The following is a 16,338-nucleotide window of genomic DNA, read 5'->3' as shown; positions in this document are numbered from 1 at the left end:
AACCCTCCAATGGAGACTTTCCTTTCCTAAACAAAGCAAGCAAAGGAAAAGAAAGAGGCCACCCGCGTTTCTCAAAGCTTCTCCCAAATGCCAAGACATCACTTAGCGCACCTTAGAACAACCAGTCCAGACACGGTTAAAGTTACAAACTCCCTTATATAAACGCCTCTCAAGGGCGACTGTGACTGGCGCCCCGGACCAAACACCCCCTCCTCTCCAGCCCCCAGGTGGAAGAATAGGAGACCTCACCCGGAGGATACAGACTCCAGAGTGACGGCCTAGACCCGCCCTTGGTGAGACACGACTGCACCAGGGCCGGACTGGCCATGAGGCTAAAGAGAGAGCCCCCGCCGGACAGGCAGACGGAGGCACTCCGACCATCCTGCGTAAAACCGGGCTTGAGGAGCAGTGTCCCGCCCGCCCGTGCGCCTCTCTCCCGCCAATGCTGCTGCAATCTTCAGAAGCAAGTCTCTTCCTTTCAAAGTTGTCCTGAAACTAGACTCTTGATAGAACTGGAGACCCATAGAAACAGGCCTCCTGGATTTGCCAATGCATCTTCCAAGTGGAAATGCATCCGTTGTGAAGAATAAGCTTTGACGACCAGCATTGACTTTTCTATCCGTGCTTTGTCTCTGTCCCTGAAAGGTGACGCAGTGATTAGCAGGTGGCAAGTCAAGTAAAGAAGAAATGTATGTAAAGAAAGATTTGCCACGTAAAACCTTAAAAAATGTGTTTAAATAGGATCCCAAAAAAACGGAAGTACAGAGTGTCAAAAAAGTCCCCTTCCCTGACCGGGAATCGAACCCGGGCCACGGCGGTGAGAGCGCCGAATCCTAACCACTAGACCACCAGGGAGCGCCCACCTCTACCTCAGAGCAGCTGCTCCAAGACATACCAGCAGGGTCGGTCAGGCCACCTCTGCTTCTGTCACAGTGATATCCTCATCCACTACAGAAAGCACTGAAAAGCACATCAACCTAACACTGGCAAGATAGTCTTTCCTGCACTTTCGAGATCATCAACAGACACAGAAAACACGCTGCTTTCAGGCACACCCCCAACAGAGGGTAGCAGCCCTTCTCGGGGATCCCTGGAGCTCGTCCGAGGCCTCCACACAGCTCTCAAGTTAGCCCAGACCCGAACATGAGCGCTTCTCCCAGCCCAGGGGGTTACTTTGGATGCTGGCTCCCCTCGGCCTGAGTTTAGAGTGTTAGGAGCAGGACTACAAGTCCCAGAATACACTGCTATAACCTGACCGGAATTTGGTAGGCGTGCTGGACCTAGGCAATATAAGATCTCTGATGAGGCTGGTCGGGAGTGCAGGCCGCCAGTGGAAATTTTACTTTCACAATATGACTGGAAGTTCTAACCCATTAGACTTAAACAAAGAGATTTTAAAAAAGCTTCACCGTCATATAAAACAATTCCTCCTTCAGAGCACGATCCATCATTTCATTTATGTTTCTGTAAAAAGGGAAACGGGCTTAAATGCATTATGTTGATCATGCAGTCCGTTGATTTCTGATGTCAATAAGAACCCTTCGTGCACGCTTCTTTTTCCAATAAAGTACACAGAAGCTGAACATGGAAAGGCAGAAATGCTTCCCAAAAAGTGTGCGCCTTAAAAATCGCCCGTGTTTGATTTGAAAAATGGTGAGATTGTATTAGTAAGTCTTTCTGTTAACGGAGATGACGTCATACATGAAAAGCGCCAGTAAACAATAGCAGGGGTGTCACATTCTAGATGCCACTTTAAATAGAGGTAGAATTGTCATGCTTTAAAAAAGGCGCCTGAATCCTCCTCCCCGTCGGGGAATTGAACCCTGGTCTCCCGCGTGACAGGCGGGGATACTGACCACTATACTAACGAGGAACCGATGCATCTCGAACTGCTGGGCCGCTCCTCATGTGGCCTTCGAGCCGCCTCTTCACTATATGCTACCGGTTCGTGCCATTTATCAACTCCTTGACACCAACACAGGGGGCCACGGGCTCAACAAACACACACACACTCTCTCCCCCCATACACACACAAACACACTCCTCCCTCACACCTCACAGCAACCCTCTCGCCTCCTAGCAGACGCTCTCAGCAGCATCCCCTGATGCCAGAGTCACCACAACCAGCTCCCAGGGCTGCTTCAGACGGGGCCCCGGACTGGCTCTTCAGCCCAGGGGCCCCTGGCTCTGTCTGATGAGGGGGCATTGCAGCGGGGGCTGCACACAGGGAGGGGGGCGGGAGACACCACCCCCCCTCGCCCCCGCCGGAGGAGAGAGCTGGGCTGCAAAGGTGAAGAGGGGAGGCAGGAAAAGCCCCGGCGTGTGAGGGTCCGAGAAAGAGGCGCTTTCCATTGGGAAGCAGAGGGAAAAAAAGTGAAGAGTTTGCAAAAATCCTTCGAGCCGGATTTGAACCAGCGACCTAAGGATGACAGTCACTCCACTACAGTCCTCCGCTCTACCAACTGAGCTATCGAAGGCTAGGTTGGGAGGGGATGACAAGGCGCTATATCGCATGAGGAGTGGGCGCGGAGCCCAGCCATCTACCTCGCATTCTGTTTCCAAACACCAACTCCAGGGCTTGAGAAAACACCAAACCCTCCAATGGAGACTTTCCTTTCCTAAACAAAGCAAGCAAAGGAAAAGAAACAGGCCACCCGCGTTTCTCAAAGCTTCTCCCAAATGCCAAGACATCACTTAGCGCACCTTAGAACAACCAGTCCAGACACGGTTACAGTTACAAACTCCCTTATATAAACGCCTCTCAAGGGCGACTGTGACTGGCGCCCCGGACCAAACACCCCCTCCTCTCCAGCCCCCAGGTGGAAGAATAGGAGACCTCACCCGGAGGATACAGACTCCAGAGTGACGGCCTAGACCCGCCCTTGGTGAGACACGACTGCACCAGGGCCGGACTGGCCATGAGGCTAAAGAGAGAGCCCCCGCCGGACAGGCAGACGGAGGCACTCCGACCATCCTGCGTAAAACCGGGCTTGAGGAGCAGTGTCCCGCCCGCCCATGCGCCTCTCTCCCGCCAATGCTGCTGCAATCTTCAGAAGCAAGTCTCTTCCTTTCAAAGTTGTCCTGAAACTAGACTCTTGATAGAACTGGAGACCCATAGAAACAGGCCTCCTGGATTTGCCAATGCATCTTCCAAGTGGAAATGAATCCGTTGTGAAGAATAAGCTTTGACGACCAGCATTGACTTTTCTATCCGTGCTTTGTCTCTGTCCCTGAAAGGTGACGCAGTGATTAGCAGGTGGCAAGTCAAGTAAAGAAGAAATGTATGTAAAGAAAGATTTGCCACGTAAAACCTTAAAAAATGTGTTTAAATAGGATCCCAAAAAAACGGAAGTACAGAGTGTCAAAAAAAGTCCCCTTCCCTGACCGGGAATCGAACCCGGGCCGCGGCGGTGAGAGCGCCGAATCCTAACCACTAGACCACCAGGGAGCGCCCACCTCGCCCTCAGAGCAGCTGCTCCAAGACATACCAGCAGGGTCGGTCAGGCCACCTCTGCTTCTGTCACAGTGATATCCTCATCCACTACAGAAAGCACTGAAAAGCACATCAACCTAACACTGGCAAGATAGTCTTTACTGCACTTTCGAGATCATCAACAGACACAGAAAACACGCTGCTTTCAGGCACACCCCCAACAGAGGGTAGCAGCCCTTCTCGGGGATCCCTGGAGCTCGTCCGAGGCCTCCACACAGCTCTCAAGTTAGCCCAGACCCGAACATGAGCGCTTCTCCCAGCCCGGGGGGGGGGGGGGTTACTTTGGATGCTGGCTCCCCTCGGCCTGAGTTTAGAGTGTTAGGAACAGGACTACAAGTCCCAGAATACACTGCTATAACCTGACCGGAATTTGGTAGGCGTGCTGGACCTAGGCAATATAAGATCTCTGATGACGCTGGTCGGGAGTGCAGGCCGCCAGTGGAAATTTTACTTTCACAATATGACTGGAAGTTCTAACCCATTAGACTTAAACAAAGAGATTTTAAAAAAGCTTCACCGTCATATAAAACAATTCCTCCTTCAGAGCACGATCCATCATTTCATTTATGTTTCTGTAGAAAGGGAAACGGGCTTAAATGCATTATGTTGATCATGCAGTCCGTTGATTTCTGATGTCAATAAGAACCCTTCGTGCACGCTTCTTTTTCCAATAAAGTACACAGAAGCTGAACATGGAAAGGCAGAAATGCTTCCCAAAAAGTGTGCGACTTAAAAATCGCCCGTGTTTGATTTGAAAAATGGTGAGATTGTATTAGTAAGTCTTTCTGTTAACGGAGATGACGTCATACATGAAAAGCGCCAGTAAACAATAGCAGGGGTGTCACATTCTAGATGCCACTTAAAATAGAGGTAGAATTGTCATGCTTTAAAAAAGGCGACTGAATCCTCCCCGTCGGGGAATTGAACCCCGGTCTCCCGCGTGACAGGCGGGGATACTGACCACTATACTAACGAGGAACCGATGAATCTCGAACTGCTGGGCCGCTCCTTATGTGGCCTTCGAGCCGCCTCTTCACTATATGCTACCGGTTCGTGCCATTTATCAACTCCTTGACACCAACACAGGGGGCCACGGGCTCAACAAACACACACACACTCTCTCCCACCATACACACACAAACACACTCCTCCCTCACACCTCACAGCAACCCTCTCGCCTCCTAGCAGACGCTCTCAGCAGCATCCCCTGATGCCAGAGTCACCACAACCAGCTCCCAGGGCTGCTTCAGACGGGGCCCCGGACTGGCTCTTCAGCCCAGGGGCCCCTGGCTCTGTCTGATGAGGGGGCATTGCAGCGGGGGCTGCACACAGGGAGGGGGGCGGGAGACACCACCCCCCCTCGCCCCCGCCGGAGGAGAGAGCTGGGCTGCAAAGGTGAAGAGGGGAGGCAGGAAAAGCCCCGGCGTGTGAGGGTCCGAGAAAGAGGCGCTTTCCATTGGGAAGCAGAGGGGAAAAAAGTGAAGAGTTTGCAAAAATCCTTCGAGCCGGATTTGAACCAGCGACCTAAGGATGACAGTCACTCCACTACAGTCCTCCGCTCTACCAACTGAGCTATCGAAGGCTAGGTTGGGAGGGGATGACAAGGCGCTATATCGCATGAGGAGTGGGCGCGGAGCCCAGCCATCTACCTCGCATTCTGTTTCTAAACACCAACTCCGGGGCTGGAGAAAACACCAAACCCTCCAATGGAGACTTTCCTTTCCTAAACAAAGCAAGCAAAGGAAAAGAAAGAGGCCACCCGCGTTTCTCAAAGCTTCTCCCAAATGCCAAGACATCACTTAGCGCACCTTAGAACAACCAGTCCAGACACGGTTACAGTTACAAACTCCCTTATATAAACGCCTCTCAAGGGCGACTGTGACTGGCGCCCCGGACCAAACACCCCCTCCTCTCCAGCCCCCAGGTGGAAGAATAGGAGACCTCACCCGGAGGATACAGACTCCAGAGTGACGGCCTAGACCCGCCCTTGGTGAGACACGACTGCACCAGGGCCGGACTGGCCATGAGGCTAAAGAGAGAGCCCCCGCCGGACAGGCAGACGGAGGCACTCCGCCCATCCTGCGTAAAACCGGGCTTGAGGAGCAGTGTCCCGCCCGCCCGTGCGCCTCTCTCCCGCCAATGCTGCTGCAATCTTCAGAAGCAAGTCTCTTCCTTTCAAAGTTGTCTTGAAACTAGACTCTTGATAGAACTGGAGACCCATAGAAACAGGCCTCCTGGATTTGCCAATGCATCTTCCAAGTGGAAAGACATCGGTTGTGAAGAATAAGCTTTGACGACCAGCATTGACTTTTCTATCCGTGCTTTGTCTCTGTCCCTGAAAGGTGACGTAGTTATTAGCAGGTGGCAAGTCAAGTAAAGAAGAAATGTATGTAAAGAAAGATTTGCCACGTAAAACCTTAAAAAATGTGTTTAAATAGGATCCCAAAAAAACGGAAGTACAGAGTGTCAAAAAAAGTCCCCTTCCCTGACCGGGAATCGAACCCGGGCCGCGGCGGTGAGAGCGCCGAATCCTAACCACTAGACCACCAGGGAGCGCCCACCTCGCCCTCAGAGCAGCTGCTCCAAGACATACCAGCAGGGTCGGTCAGGCCACCTCTGCTTCTGTCACAGTGATATCCTCATCCACTACAGAAAGCACTGAAAAGCACATCAACCTAACACTGGCAAGATAGTCTTTACTGCACTTTCGAGATCATCAACAGACACAGAAAACACGCTGCTTTCAGGCACACCCCCAACAGAGGGTAGCAGCCCTTCTCGGGGATCCCTGGAGCTCGTCCGAGGCCTCCACACAGCTCTCAAGTTAGCCCAGACCCGAACATGAGCGCTTCTCCCAGCCCGGGGGGGTGGGGGGGGTTACTTTGGATGCTGGCTCCCCTCGGCCTGAGTTTAGAGTGTTAGGAACAGGACTACAAGTCCCAGAATACACTGCTATAACCTGACCGGAATTTGGTAGGCGTGCTGGACCTAGGCAATATAAGATCTCTGATGAGGCTGGTCGGGAGTGCAGGCCGCCAGTGGAAATTTTACTTTCACAATATGACTGGAAGTTCTAACCCATTAGACTTAAACAAAGAGATTTTAAAAAAGCTTCACCGTCATATAAAACAATTCCTCCTTCAGAGCACGATCCATCATTTCATTTATGTTTCTGTAGAAAGGGAAACGGGCTTAAATGCATTATGTTGATCATGCAGTCCGTTGATTTCTGATGTCAATAAGAACCCTTCGTGCACGCTTCTTTTTCCAATAAAGTACACAGAAGCTGAACATGGAAAGGCAGAAATGCTTCCCAAAAAGTGTGCGACTTAAAAATCGCCCGTGTTTGATTTGAAAAATGGTGAGATTGTATTAGTAAGTCTTTCTGTTAACGGAGATGACGTCATACATGAAAAGCGCCAGTAAACAATAGCAGGGGTGTCACATTCTAGATGCCACTTAAAATAGAGGTAGAATTGTCATGCTTTAAGAAAGGCGACTGAATCCTCCCCGTCGGGGAATTGAACCCCGGTCTCCCGCGTGACAGGCGGGGATACTGACCACTATACTAACGAGGAACCGATGAATCTCGAACTGCTGGGCCGCTCCTTATGTGGCCTTCGAGCCGCCTCTTCACTATATGCTACCGGTTCGTGCCATTTATCAACTCCTTGACACCAACACAGGGGGCCACGGGCTCAACAAACACACACACACTCTCTCCCACCATACACACACAAACACACTCCTCCCTCACACCTCACAGCAACCCTCTCGCCTCCTAGCAGACGCTCTCAGCAGCATCCCCTGATGCCAGAGTCACCACAACCAGCTCCCAGGGCTGCTTCAGACGGGGCCCCGGACTGGCTCTTCAGCCCAGGGGCCCCTGGCTCTGTCTGATGAGGGGGCATTGCAGCGGGGGCTGCACACAGGGAGGGGGGCGGGAGACACCACCCCCCCTCGCCCCCGCCGGAGGAGAGAGCTGGGCTGTAAAGGTGAAGAGGGGAGGCAGGAAAAGCCCCGGCGTGTGAGGGTCCGAGAAAGAGGCGCTTTCCATTGGGAAGCAGAGGGGAAAAAAGTGAAGAGTTTGCAAAAATCCTTCGAGCCGGATTTGAACCAGCGACCTAAGGATGACAGCCACTCCACTACAGTCCTCCGCTCTACCAACTGAGCTATCGAAGGCTAGGTTGGGAGGGGATGACAAGGCGCTATATCGCATGAGGAGTGGGCGCGGAGCCCGGCCATCTACCTCGCATTCTGTTTCCAAACACCAACTCCAGGGCTTGAGAAAACACCAAACCCTCCAATGGAGACTTTCCTTTCCTAAACAAAGCAAGCAAAGGAAAAGAAACAGGCCACCCGCGTTTCTCAAAGCTTCTCCCAAATGCTAAGACATCACTTAGCGCACCTTAGAACAACCAGTCCAGACACGGTTACAGTTACAAACTCCCTTATATAAACGCCTCTCAAGGGCGACTGTGACTGGCGCCCCGGACCAAACACCCCCTCCTCTCCAGCCCCCAGGTGGAAGAATAGGAGACCTCACCCGGAGGATACAGACTCCAGAGTGACGGCCTAGACCCGCCCTTGGTGAGACACGACTGCACCAGGGCCGGACTGGCCATGAGGCTAAAGAGAGAGCCCCCGCCGGACAGGCAGACGGAGGCACTCCGACCATCCTGCGTAAAACCGGGCTTGAGGAGCAGTGTCCCGCCCGCCCGTGCGCCTCTCTCCCGCCAATGCTGCTGCAATCTTCAGAAGCAAGTCTCTTCCTTTCAAAGTTGTCCTGAAACTAGACTCTTGATAGAACTGGAGACCCATAGAAACAGGCCTCCTGGATTTGCCAATGCATCTTCCAAGTGGAAATGCATCCGTTGTGAAGAATAAGCTTTGACGACCAGCATTGACTTTTCTATCCGTGCTTTGTCTCTGTCCCTGAAAGGTGACGCAGTGATTAGCAGGTGGCAAGTCAAGTAAAGAAGAAATGTATGTAAAGAAAGATTTGCCACGTAAAACCTTAAAAAATGTGTTTAAATAGGATCCCAAAAAAACGGAAGTACAGAGTGTCAAAAAAGTCCCCTTCCCTGACCGGGAATCGAACCCGGGCCGCGGCGGTGAGAGCGCCGAATCCTAACCACTAGACCACCAGGGAGCGCCCACCTCTACCTCAGAGCAGCTGCTCCAAGACATACCAGCAGGGTCGGTCAGGCCACCTCTGCTTCTGTCACAGTGATATCCTCATCCACTACAGAAAGCACTGAAAAGCACATCAACCTAACACTGGCAAGATAGTCTTTCCTGCACTTTCGAGATCATCAACAGACACAGAAAACACGCTGCTTTCAGGCACACCCCCAACAGAGGGTAGCAGCCCTTCTCGGGGATCCCTGGAGCTCGTCCGAGGCCTCCACACAGCTCTCAAGTTAGCCCAGACCCGAACATGAGCGCTTCTCCCAGCCCAGGGGGTTACTTTGGATGCTGGCTCCCCTCGGCCTGAGTTTAGAGTGTTAGGAGCAGGACTACAAGTCCCAGAATACACTGCTATAACCTGACCGGAATTTGGTAGGCGTGCTGGACCTAGGCAATATAAGATCTCTGATGAGGCTGGTCGGGAGTGCAGGCCGCCAGTGGAAATTTTACTTTCACAATATGACTGGAAGTTCTAACCCATTAGACTTAAACAAAGAGATTTTAAAAAAGCTTCACCGTCATATAAAACAATTCCTCCTTCAGAGCACGATCCATCATTTCATTTATGTTTCTGTAAAAAGGGAAACGGGCTTAAATGCATTATGTTGATCATGCAGTCCGTTGATTTCTGATGTCAATAAGAACCCTTCGTGCACGCTTCTTTTTCCAATAAAGTACACAGAAGCTGAACATGGAAAGGCAGAAATGCTTCCCAAAAAGTGTGCGCCTTAAAAATCGCCCGTGTTTGATTTGAAAAATGGTGAGATTGTATTAGTAAGTCTTTCTGTTAACGGAGATGACGTCATACATGAAAAGCGCCAGTAAACAATAGCAGGGGTGTCACATTCTAGATGCCACTTTAAATAGAGGTAGAATTGTCATGCTTTAAAAAAGGCGCCTGAATCCTCCTCCCCGTCGGGGAATTGAACCCTGGTCTCCCGCGTGACAGGCGGGGATACTGACCACTATACTAACGAGGAACCGATGCATCTCGAACTGCTGGGCCGCTCCTCATGTGGCCTTCGAGCCGCCTCTTCACTATATGCTACCGGTTCGTGCCATTTATCAACTCCTTGACACCAACACAGGGGGCCACGGGCTCAACAAACACACACACACTCTCTCCCCCCATACACACACAAACACACTCCTCCCTCACACCTCACAGCAACCCTCTCGCCTCCTAGCAGACGCTCTCAGCAGCATCCCCTGATGCCAGAGTCACCACAACCAGCTCCCAGGGCTGCTTCAGACGGGGCCCCGGACTGGCTCTTCAGCCCAGGGGCCCCTGGCTCTGTCTGATGAGGGGGCATTGCAGCGGGGGCTGCACACAGGGAGGGGGGCGGGAGACACCACCCCCCCTCGCCCCCGCCGGAGGAGAGAGCTGGGCTGCAAAGGTGAAGAGGGGAGGCAGGAAAAGCCCCGGCGTGTGAGGGTCCGAGAAAGAGGCGCTTTCCATTGGGAAGCAGAGGGAAAAAAAGTGAAGAGTTTGCAAAAATCCTTCGAGCCGGATTTGAACCAGCGACCTAAGGATGACAGTCACTCCACTACAGTCCTCCGCTCTACCAACTGAGCTATCGAAGGCTAGGTTGGGAGGGGATGACAAGGCGCTATATCGCATGAGGAGTGGGCGCGGAGCCCAGCCATCTACCTCGCATTCTGTTTCCAAACACCAACTCCAGGGCTTGAGAAAACACCAAACCCTCCAATGGAGACTTTCCTTTCCTAAACAAAGCAAGCAAAGGAAAAGAAACAGGCCACCCGCGTTTCTCAAAGCTTCTCCCAAATGCCAAGACATCACTTAGCGCACCTTAGAACAACCAGTCCAGACACGGTTACAGTTACAAACTCCCTTATATAAACGCCTCTCAAGGGCGACTGTGACTGGCGCCCCGGACCAAACACCCCCTCCTCTCCAGCCCCCAGGTGGAAGAATAGGAGACCTCACCCGGAGGATACAGACTCCAGAGTGACGGCCTAGACCCGCCCTTGGTGAGACACGACTGCACCAGGGCCGGACTGGCCATGAGGCTAAAGAGAGAGCCCCCGCCGGACAGGCAGACGGAGGCACTCCGACCATCCTGCGTAAAACCGGGCTTGAGGAGCAGTGTCCCGCCCGCCCATGCGCCTCTCTCCCGCCAATGCTGCTGCAATCTTCAGAAGCAAGTCTCTTCCTTTCAAAGTTGTCCTGAAACTAGACTCTTGATAGAACTGGAGACCCATAGAAACAGGCCTCCTGGATTTGCCAATGCATCTTCCAAGTGGAAATGAATCCGTTGTGAAGAATAAGCTTTGACGACCAGCATTGACTTTTCTATCCGTGCTTTGTCTCTGTCCCTGAAAGGTGACGCAGTGATTAGCAGGTGGCAAGTCAAGTAAAGAAGAAATGTATGTAAAGAAAGATTTGCCACGTAAAACCTTAAAAAATGTGTTTAAATAGGATCCCAAAAAAACGGAAGTACAGAGTGTCAAAAAAAGTCCCCTTCCCTGACCGGGAATCGAACCCGGGCCGCGGCGGTGAGAGCGCCGAATCCTAACCACTAGACCACCAGGGAGCGCCCACCTCGCCCTCAGAGCAGCTGCTCCAAGACATACCAGCAGGGTCGGTCAGGCCACCTCTGCTTCTGTCACAGTGATATCCTCATCCACTACAGAAAGCACTGAAAAGCACATCAACCTAACACTGGCAAGATAGTCTTTACTGCACTTTCGAGATCATCAACAGACACAGAAAACACGCTGCTTTCAGGCACACCCCCAACAGAGGGTAGCAGCCCTTCTCGGGGATCCCTGGAGCTCGTCCGAGGCCTCCACACAGCTCTCAAGTTAGCCCAGACCCGAACATGAGCGCTTCTCCCAGCCCGGGGGGGGGGGGGGTTACTTTGGATGCTGGCTCCCCTCGGCCTGAGTTTAGAGTGTTAGGAACAGGACTACAAGTCCCAGAATACACTGCTATAACCTGACCGGAATTTGGTAGGCGTGCTGGACCTAGGCAATATAAGATCTCTGATGACGCTGGTCGGGAGTGCAGGCCGCCAGTGGAAATTTTACTTTCACAATATGACTGGAAGTTCTAACCCATTAGACTTAAACAAAGAGATTTTAAAAAAGCTTCACCGTCATATAAAACAATTCCTCCTTCAGAGCACGATCCATCATTTCATTTATGTTTCTGTAGAAAGGGAAACGGGCTTAAATGCATTATGTTGATCATGCAGTCCGTTGATTTCTGATGTCAATAAGAACCCTTCGTGCACGCTTCTTTTTCCAATAAAGTACACAGAAGCTGAACATGGAAAGGCAGAAATGCTTCCCAAAAAGTGTGCGACTTAAAAATCGCCCGTGTTTGATTTGAAAAATGGTGAGATTGTATTAGTAAGTCTTTCTGTTAACGGAGATGACGTCATACATGAAAAGCGCCAGTAAACAATAGCAGGGGTGTCACATTCTAGATGCCACTTAAAATAGAGGTAGAATTGTCATGCTTTAAAAAAGGCGACTGAATCCTCCCCGTCGGGGAATTGAACCCCGGTCTCCCGCGTGACAGGCGGGGATACTGACCACTATACTAACGAGGAACCGATGAATCTCGAACTGCTGGGCCGCTCCTTATGTGGCCTTCGAGCCGCCTCTTCACTATATGCTACCGGTTCGTGCCATTTATCAACTCCTTGACACCAACACAGGGGGCCACGGGCTCAACAAACACACACACACTCTCTCCCACCATACACACACAAACACACTCCTCCCTCACACCTCACAGCAACCCTCTCGCCTCCTAGCAGACGCTCTCAGCAGCATCCCCTGATGCCAGAGTCACCACAACCAGCTCCCAGGGCTGCTTCAGACGGGGCCCCGGACTGGCTCTTCAGCCCAGGGGCCCCTGGCTCTGTCTGATGAGGGGGCATTGCAGCGGGGGCTGCACACAGGGAGGGGGGCGGGAGACACCACCCCCCCTCGCCCCCGCCGGAGGAGAGAGCTGGGCTGCAAAGGTGAAGAGGGGAGGCAGGAAAAGCCCCGGCGTGTGAGGGTCCGAGAAAGAGGCGCTTTCCATTGGGAAGCAGAGGGGAAAAAAGTGAAGAGTTTGCAAAAATCCTTCGAGCCGGATTTGAACCAGCGACCTAAGGATGACAGTCACTCCACTACAGTCCTCCGCTCTACCAACTGAGCTATCGAAGGCTAGGTTGGGAGGGGATGACAAGGCGCTATATCGCATGAGGAGTGGGCGCGGAGCCCAGCCATCTACCTCGCATTCTGTTTCTAAACACCAACTCCGGGGCTGGAGAAAACACCAAACCCTCCAATGGAGACTTTCCTTTCCTAAACAAAGCAAGCAAAGGAAAAGAAAGAGGCCACCCGCGTTTCTCAAAGCTTCTCCCAAATGCCAAGACATCACTTAGCGCACCTTAGAACAACCAGTCCAGACACGGTTACAGTTACAAACTCCCTTATATAAACGCCTCTCAAGGGCGACTGTGACTGGCGCCCCGGACCAAACACCCCCTCCTCTCCAGCCCCCAGGTGGAAGAATAGGAGACCTCACCCGGAGGATACAGACTCCAGAGTGACGGCCTAGACCCGCCCTTGGTGAGACACGACTGCACCAGGGCCGGACTGGCCATGAGGCTAAAGAGAGAGCCCCCGCCGGACAGGCAGACGGAGGCACTCCGCCCATCCTGCGTAAAACCGGGCTTGAGGAGCAGTGTCCCGCCCGCCCGTGCGCCTCTCTCCCGCCAATGCTGCTGCAATCTTCAGAAGCAAGTCTCTTCCTTTCAAAGTTGTCTTGAAACTAGACTCTTGATAGAACTGGAGACCCATAGAAACAGGCCTCCTGGATTTGCCAATGCATCTTCCAAGTGGAAAGACATCGGTTGTGAAGAATAAGCTTTGACGACCAGCATTGACTTTTCTATCCGTGCTTTGTCTCTGTCCCTGAAAGGTGACGTAGTTATTAGCAGGTGGCAAGTCAAGTAAAGAAGAAATGTATGTAAAGAAAGATTTGCCACGTAAAACCTTAAAAAATGTGTTTAAATAGGATCCCAAAAAAACGGAAGTACAGAGTGTCAAAAAAAGTCCCCTTCCCTGACCGGGAATCGAACCCGGGCCGCGGCGGTGAGAGCGCCGAATCCTAACCACTAGACCACCAGGGAGCGCCCACCTCGCCCTCAGAGCAGCTGCTCCAAGACATACCAGCAGGGTCGGTCAGGCCACCTCTGCTTCTGTCACAGTGATATCCTCATCCACTACAGAAAGCACTGAAAAGCACATCAACCTAACACTGGCAAGATAGTCTTTACTGCACTTTCGAGATCATCAACAGACACAGAAAACACGCTGCTTTCAGGCACACCCCCAACAGAGGGTAGCAGCCCTTCTCGGGGATCCCTGGAGCTCGTCCGAGGCCTCCACACAGCTCTCAAGTTAGCCCAGACCCGAACATGAGCGCTTCTCCCAGCCCGGGGGGGTGGGGGGGGTTACTTTGGATGCTGGCTCCCCTCGGCCTGAGTTTAGAGTGTTAGGAACAGGACTACAAGTCCCAGAATACACTGCTATAACCTGACCGGAATTTGGTAGGCGTGCTGGACCTAGGCAATATAAGATCTCTGATGAGGCTGGTCGGGAGTGCAGGCCGCCAGTGGAAATTTTACTTTCACAATATGACTGGAAGTTCTAACCCATTAGACTTAAACAAAGAGATTTTAAAAAAGCTTCACCGTCATATAAAACAATTCCTCCTTCAGAGCACGATCCATCATTTCATTTATGTTTCTGTAGAAAGGGAAACGGGCTTAAATGCATTATGTTGATCATGCAGTCCGTTGATTTCTGATGTCAATAAGAACCCTTCGTGCACGCTTCTTTTTCCAATAAAGTACACAGAAGCTGAACATGGAAAGGCAGAAATGCTTCCCAAAAAGTGTGCGACTTAAAAATCGCCCGTGTTTGATTTGAAAAATGGTGAGATTGTATTAGTAAGTCTTTCTGTTAACGGAGATGACGTCATACATGAAAAGCGCCAGTAAACAATAGCAGGGGTGTCACATTCTAGATGCCACTTAAAATAGAGGTAGAATTGTCATGCTTTAAGAAAGGCGACTGAATCCTCCCCGTCGGGGAATTGAACCCCGGTCTCCCGCGTGACAGGCGGGGATACTGACCACTATACTAACGAGGAACCGATGAATCTCGAACTGCTGGGCCGCTCCTTATGTGGCCTTCGAGCCGCCTCTTCACTATATGCTACCGGTTCGTGCCATTTATCAACTCCTTGACACCAACACAGGGGGCCACGGGCTCAACAAACACACACACACTCTCTCCCACCATACACACACAAACACACTCCTCCCTCACACCTCACAGCAACCCTCTCGCCTCCTAGCAGACGCTCTCAGCAGCATCCCCTGATGCCAGAGTCACCACAACCAGCTCCCAGGGCTGCTTCAGACGGGGCCCCGGACTGGCTCTTCAGCCCAGGGGCCCCTGGCTCTGTCTGATGAGGGGGCATTGCAGCGGGGGCTGCACACAGGGAGGGGGGCGGGAGACACCACCCCCCCTCGCCCCCGCCGGAGGAGAGAGCTGGGCTGTAAAGGTGAAGAGGGGAGGCAGGAAAAGCCCCGGCGTGTGAGGGTCCGAGAAAGAGGCGCTTTCCATTGGGAAGCAGAGGGGAAAAAAGTGAAGAGTTTGCAAAAATCCTTCGAGCCGGATTTGAACCAGCGACCTAAGGATGACAGCCACTCCACTACAGTCCTCCGCTCTACCAACTGAGCTATCGAAGGCTAGGTTGGGAGGGGATGACAAGGCGCTATATCGCATGAGGAGTGGGCGCGGAGCCCGGCCATCTACCTCGCATTCTGTTTCCAAACACCAACTCCAGGGCTTGAGAAAACACCAAACCCTCCAATGGAGACTTTCCTTTCCTAAACAAAGCAAGCAAAGGAAAAGAAACAGGCCACCCGCGTTTCTCAAAGCTTCTCCCAAATGCTAAGACATCACTTAGCGCACCTTAGAACAACCAGTCCAGACACGGTTACAGTTACAAACTCCCTTATATAAACGCCTCTCAAGGGCGACTGTGACTGGCGCCCCGGACCAAACACCCCCTCCTCTCCAGCCCCCAGGTGGAAGAATAGGAGACCTCACCCGGAGGATACAGACTCCAGAGTGACGGCCTAGACCCGCCCTTGGTGAGACACGACTGCACCAGGGCCGGACTGGCCATGAGGCTAAAGAGAGAGCCCCCGCCGGACAGGCAGACGGAGGCACTCCGACCATCCTGCGTAAAACCGGGCTTGAGGAGCAGTGTCCCGCCCGCCCGTGCGCCTCTCTCCCGCCAATGCTGCTGCAATCTTCAGAAGCAAGTCTCTTCCTTTCAAAGTTGTCCTGAAACTAGACTCTTGATAGAACTGGAGACCCATAGAAACAGGCCTCCTGGATTTGCCAATGCATCTTCCAAGTGGAAATGCATCCGTTGTGAAGAATAAGCTTTGACGACCAGCATTGACTTTTCTATCCGTGCTTTGTCTCTGTCCCTGAAAGGTGACGCAGTGATTAGCAGGTGGCAAGTCAAGTAAAGAAGAAATGTATGTAAAGAAAGATTTGCCACGTAAAACCTTAAAAAATGTGTTTAAATAGGATCCCAAAAAAACGGA

At 52.2% G+C, this 16,338-nt stretch overlaps 16 non-coding genes across 16 annotated transcripts; all 16 read right to left on the bottom strand.

Moving 5' to 3' along the window:
* Positions 1-783: 783 nt before the first annotated feature.
* TRNAE-CUC (transfer RNA glutamic acid (anticodon CUC)) lies at positions 784-855 on the bottom strand. Its single transcript has one exon. It is a non-coding gene; the product is annotated as a tRNA-Glu (tRNA).
* A 1,536-nt stretch (positions 856-2,391) lies between these two features.
* On the bottom strand, positions 2,392-2,477 carry TRNAY-GUA (transfer RNA tyrosine (anticodon GUA)). Its single transcript is given in 2 exon segments — positions 2,392-2,427; positions 2,441-2,477. It is a non-coding gene; the product is annotated as a tRNA-Tyr (tRNA).
* An 899-nt stretch (positions 2,478-3,376) lies between these two features.
* Positions 3,377-3,448, bottom strand: TRNAE-CUC (transfer RNA glutamic acid (anticodon CUC)). Its single transcript has one exon. It is a non-coding gene; the product is annotated as a tRNA-Glu (tRNA).
* A 951-nt stretch (positions 3,449-4,399) lies between these two features.
* Positions 4,400-4,471, bottom strand: TRNAD-GUC (transfer RNA aspartic acid (anticodon GUC)). Its single transcript has one exon. It is a non-coding gene; the product is annotated as a tRNA-Asp (tRNA).
* A 518-nt stretch (positions 4,472-4,989) lies between these two features.
* TRNAY-GUA (transfer RNA tyrosine (anticodon GUA)) lies at positions 4,990-5,075 on the bottom strand. Its single transcript is given in 2 exon segments — positions 4,990-5,025; positions 5,039-5,075. It is a non-coding gene; the product is annotated as a tRNA-Tyr (tRNA).
* Positions 5,076-5,974: 899 nt separating this feature from the next.
* Positions 5,975-6,046, bottom strand: TRNAE-CUC (transfer RNA glutamic acid (anticodon CUC)). The gene has a single exon. It is a non-coding gene; the product is annotated as a tRNA-Glu (tRNA).
* Positions 6,047-6,999: 953 nt separating this feature from the next.
* Positions 7,000-7,071, bottom strand: TRNAD-GUC (transfer RNA aspartic acid (anticodon GUC)). The gene has a single exon. It is a non-coding gene; the product is annotated as a tRNA-Asp (tRNA).
* Positions 7,072-7,589: 518 nt separating this feature from the next.
* On the bottom strand, positions 7,590-7,675 carry TRNAY-GUA (transfer RNA tyrosine (anticodon GUA)). Its single transcript is given in 2 exon segments — positions 7,590-7,625; positions 7,639-7,675. It is a non-coding gene; the product is annotated as a tRNA-Tyr (tRNA).
* An 898-nt stretch (positions 7,676-8,573) lies between these two features.
* TRNAE-CUC (transfer RNA glutamic acid (anticodon CUC)) lies at positions 8,574-8,645 on the bottom strand. The gene has a single exon. It is a non-coding gene; the product is annotated as a tRNA-Glu (tRNA).
* A 1,536-nt stretch (positions 8,646-10,181) lies between these two features.
* TRNAY-GUA (transfer RNA tyrosine (anticodon GUA)) lies at positions 10,182-10,267 on the bottom strand. Its single transcript is given in 2 exon segments — positions 10,182-10,217; positions 10,231-10,267. It is a non-coding gene; the product is annotated as a tRNA-Tyr (tRNA).
* Positions 10,268-11,166: 899 nt separating this feature from the next.
* On the bottom strand, positions 11,167-11,238 carry TRNAE-CUC (transfer RNA glutamic acid (anticodon CUC)). The gene has a single exon. It is a non-coding gene; the product is annotated as a tRNA-Glu (tRNA).
* Positions 11,239-12,189: 951 nt separating this feature from the next.
* TRNAD-GUC (transfer RNA aspartic acid (anticodon GUC)) lies at positions 12,190-12,261 on the bottom strand. Its single transcript has one exon. It is a non-coding gene; the product is annotated as a tRNA-Asp (tRNA).
* A 518-nt stretch (positions 12,262-12,779) lies between these two features.
* Positions 12,780-12,865, bottom strand: TRNAY-GUA (transfer RNA tyrosine (anticodon GUA)). Its single transcript is given in 2 exon segments — positions 12,780-12,815; positions 12,829-12,865. It is a non-coding gene; the product is annotated as a tRNA-Tyr (tRNA).
* Positions 12,866-13,764: 899 nt separating this feature from the next.
* On the bottom strand, positions 13,765-13,836 carry TRNAE-CUC (transfer RNA glutamic acid (anticodon CUC)). The gene has a single exon. It is a non-coding gene; the product is annotated as a tRNA-Glu (tRNA).
* Positions 13,837-14,789: 953 nt separating this feature from the next.
* TRNAD-GUC (transfer RNA aspartic acid (anticodon GUC)) lies at positions 14,790-14,861 on the bottom strand. The gene has a single exon. It is a non-coding gene; the product is annotated as a tRNA-Asp (tRNA).
* A 518-nt stretch (positions 14,862-15,379) lies between these two features.
* TRNAY-GUA (transfer RNA tyrosine (anticodon GUA)) lies at positions 15,380-15,465 on the bottom strand. The gene is given in 2 exon segments: positions 15,380-15,415; positions 15,429-15,465. It is a non-coding gene; the product is annotated as a tRNA-Tyr (tRNA).
* Between the last annotated feature and the right edge of the window lie 873 nt (positions 15,466-16,338).

Source organism: Lissotriton vulgaris, chromosome 1_1 (assembly GCF_964263255.1).
Source record: "Lissotriton vulgaris chromosome 1_1, aLisVul1.2, whole genome shotgun sequence".
NCBI classification, from domain to species: Eukaryota; Metazoa; Chordata; class Amphibia; order Caudata; family Salamandridae; genus Lissotriton; species Lissotriton vulgaris.
The sequence above is the reverse complement of the archived record's forward strand: the minus strand, read 5'-3'. Positions and strand labels throughout refer to the sequence as shown.